Source organism: Anarrhichthys ocellatus, unplaced genomic scaffold, assembly GCF_004355925.1.
Source record: "Anarrhichthys ocellatus isolate YVR2014 unplaced genomic scaffold, GSC_Weel_1.0 scaffold71, whole genome shotgun sequence".
NCBI classification, from domain to species: domain Eukaryota; kingdom Metazoa; phylum Chordata; class Actinopteri; order Perciformes; family Anarhichadidae; genus Anarrhichthys; species Anarrhichthys ocellatus.
In genome coordinates, this window is record NW_022280101.1 from 1,109,570 (window position 1) to 1,113,489 (window position 3,920).

Here is a 3,920-nt window from a genome sequence, read left to right on the forward strand (position 1 = left end):
ACCTGTGACGTCAAGCGGTTGGTTGGCTCGGCCGAGTTCAACAACGGTAGAGACGGTGAAAGACGGAGCAGCCACGGTGACGTCACGTTGGAATTTTTTCCCCAAATCAACCGCTGAAAGGGCGCCACACGTGTCTAGTGGTAAACTGAAGAAAATAATATAATACTGTAGAAGTTATACAATAAAACCTAAATAAAATACAAAGTGTCGACCACCTTACAATCCAGGACACGGTCGGAGGCGAACCAACCCCGCTACGTGTGCAAGACGTCACTTTAGCATTGCGGCTCGCTAGCTAGATAGCTAGTCTTATCTGTGGTTATGACAACTCATTTTTTCAATCAGAATTTATGCAAGGTGCATTTTCTAATATATTTGGGGACTAAAAGTCCTCTTAGGGTTTCAGGTAGGGAAAGACTGTCATCGTTTGAAAAAAGTCGATGACACAACTCAACATTGAATTAAAACCCACATCTCTCCTTGAACCAAAGCGCTTTTGTAGCCTGAAGCGTACAACCTGTGAGACGCAGACATGAGACCTGGTCTCTGGTCTTGCACTTTGAACGCAATTCCGCGTGCAACAGTATAAAGACGTAGCACTTCCTGTACTGGAAAAAAAAAGAAAAAAACCATTGCCAGTGAACAAACCCACCTTTTTGTGTTTCCTCCATTCTACTTACCCATTTAGTAGCATATAAATGTAACCTTTAGGTTGGCTGGGAATATATTTTCACAATTTGTATGTCCTTTCATTTCGCTGGTATGACAAATAAATATTTCTGAAAGACCTCAAATAAAGAAATTCACCGTATCATACAGCTCGTTACAAGGCCGCTTGAAGCTTGGATGACATATGTTCTTATGCCGTCCTCCATTAGTCCGTCTTTCACATTCTCCATCTCTCTGACTCACTCATCCACTCTCCTCAGCATAGAAAGCTGAGATTTGCCCGTTTGAATGTACTGGAGAAATGCATATTATTGTCGAGGCGTATTGTGCTGTGGAAGTAAAAGTATAGGAACGTTTACTGTAATTTGTAAATTTGACATGTTTAATGACATATACATATATATTTATAGACACACACACCATGCGGTGTTGGGGGGAGGAGAGGAACATTCTTAAGACTGCCTTCATGGATCACTCTCACTTGCATAAAGAGGCTCGACTTTATTGAGCGCAAGAGGCAGAGAAGAAGAGGGAGGTGCAAAATGAGGGACAAGTTGTTTTAATATTTTTTTTTTTCGAAAAAAAACAACTGAGAAGTTTGAAGAGAGCAGCAGAGAGAGAGAGAAGAGGATCCGTAGAGCACACGAGGGGAGGAGAGAGGGAGGGAGAGAGAGAGGGAGGGAGAGAGAGAGAGAGAGAGAGAGAGTGGGGAAGGGGGAGAAAGACAAGAAGAGAGACGCAGAGAGACAGACAGATGGAGGAGAAGCATGCAGCAGCAGAGAGGAGGAGAAACAAAGCGTGTTGACTGAGGAAGTGTGCATGCCATGCGGGCCATGTGCTCAGGTACGTCCCATCTGCATCTACTCTCTCAACACAAGTCTCCCAATCTCACATTTACAGACTCTTTCTCACGGCTTCTGTGTCCCTTTCTATGTAGAAAATCTGTAATAAGGTAGGACTGTCTTTTCTTGTTGCTATTCAGAAGCTTCGTATTCAAAAGGGGTTGGATTTTGTTGTGTGTGTGTGTGTGTGTGTGTTTTCACTCACCTTTTCCAAGTTTTAAATCCCATGCAGTGCTTCTTTTTTTTGTTGGGGTTTGATGATGCCATTGTCAGTGGGAGGTTTTGTTTTTAATGTTGCATGATATGATTTGCAAAAAAAAAAAAGACAAAGTGGAATTGTTCATGTCAGATTGATGCCACAGATGTAGTGCAAATGAGGAAATTTTATTCAGATCTGGCTGTCTCATACCGCGTGTGTGTGTCTGTGTGTGTGTATGTGTGTGTGTGTGTGTTTTTGTGTGTGTGTGTGTGTGTGTGTGTGTGTGTTGAGCTGTGATGCTCTAGTATACTGGATATTGGCAGGACTGAGGAATGTGTGAGACTTCTCCCCAAGATCTCTTTGTTCCCTCTCTCTCTCGTTTTCTTTCTCCTTTTTTCTCTCCGGGATTGCACACCACACACACACACACACACACACACACACACACAGTCAAACCAACTCTTGCAGAAAACCAGTTGAAACTTCCCACCGGCAGGAGAAAAATGTCTGGAATGTGATTATCACGTATTTGTGTTTATTTTATCACTGCGGGTCGCTCGCAAAGCAAAGAGGAAACCAGATCAGGCGCATGCCCGGCACTTAGTGTGAAACTGTGTGTGTGTGGGGGTGTGTGTGTGTGTGTGTGTGTGTGTGTCTGTGTGTGTGTCTGTGTGTGTGTGCTGACATGTGTGTGCTCAGTGGTGGCGGGTGGGGAGGGAATAGGGTGGGAGGGGGTAAAGAGTGAGAGCTATTTGGCAGTGCACGTGAGTGTGTGGGTGGTTGTGTGGGTGTCAGGGTGAGTGGGTGCAGAGCTCTCTTTGAGTGAGAGCACATGTGACTCCAAGTGTGTGTGGGTGTTGAGTGTGTGTGTGCGTGTGTGTGTGCGTGTGTGTGTGTGTGTGTGTGTGTAGATGAAGGTGAAATGTATGTGTGTGAAAAGGTAAGGCGATTGTGTGTTTCCGAGTCCGACCTTTGCATCAAAAGGAGGTGGAGGAAAAAAAAAAAAAAGAATCCGCTCCACTTTCCAAAGCTCTTCGTCTTTCTTTCTGTTGCATACTCATTTACACGCATGTACATGCACACACACACACACACACACACACAGTTCAGGCGCCTGTCAAACCCAGTGCATTCCTGAGCGCTCGAACACACAGAGTCTGAATGGTGGGATGAATGCGGGGAAATTCAGCTGAAACGTGAGGACAAAAGCCAGGGGGACATTTAAGAGGGTTTAACTCGGCAGAACCCTGGGAATCAGGGAGGAAACGCACACATGCACACGCACGCTTACATTAACGCATGCATACGCGCACACTGAAATGCGAATAACTGTGTATACATCCCGACACACACACACACACACACACACACACATACATATGTACAGCTGCGGCTCCAACAGGCTGTTAGAGGCTGGAACAGAGGGGAATTCCCAGGGAGGAGACAGTGAAAACACACACTACACCTCTGCCTTCATAGACTCAATGGGCCTGGGAGCCAACATACCAGCACTGAAACACACTGGTGAAGGTATGGTAGCCTTACCGCCGCTGCGGTGCACCAGTGTCTTCAATGGTAAACCATTGACTTCTACAGTACGCTGCTGATTTGAATTTTCGAAAAACCACCAAATCGCTGGAGGGGAGTTCTGCAAGTGACAAATTCTCAAAGAGTGACGGAGCGGCGTGACTCGTTTTGTAGGCTTCATGTGTAAAAGATCAACCGGGACCGAGTTGTCAAATGGGCTTGTCAAACAGCTATTGGCCAAGCCTTGAATAAGGATTCTCGTTATAACGTTTGATATAAAGCATTTCAACTCAAAAGTGCCACTTTATGAACTCAAGTGGCGATGGAAGGAATGCGAAGGTTTCCACTTAATGTCGAGCTTTACCATGTTTCCAGCGATTGAGTCAAACTTTGAGGCCTCCAGAAAACATTGTGGTTCCATCTTTTTTGCTGCCTTCATGTAAAAAAAAAAAAGCATTATCAACAGCTCCGATGTGAAAACATGCCCTTGCAAACGTCTTTATCTCCGACTTCAAAGCCAGCCCGGTCCGGTGTTTGTCGTCTGTGTTCGCGCAGACAGAGAGGAGAGTTCAGTGGACGTTACAGGTCAAACCTTCCCGGTGCCTCTGATGTCCGGCTGCGTGCTCGCTGTGTGTATGATGTGTGGTGGAGGTGGAGGTGGAGGTGGGGGGGGGGGGGGGGGG

At 45.9% G+C, this 3,920-nt stretch overlaps 1 long non-coding RNA gene across 1 annotated transcript; it reads left to right on the forward strand.

Annotated features, from left to right (window-relative positions):
- The first annotated feature begins 1,395 nt into the window (after positions 1-1,395).
- LOC116397663 (uncharacterized) lies at positions 1,396-2,718 on the forward strand. The gene is made up of 2 exons (XR_004213717.1): positions 1,396-1,512; positions 1,607-2,718. It is a non-coding gene; the product is annotated as an uncharacterized LOC116397663 (long non-coding RNA).
- Positions 2,719-3,920: the final 1,202 nt, after the last annotated feature.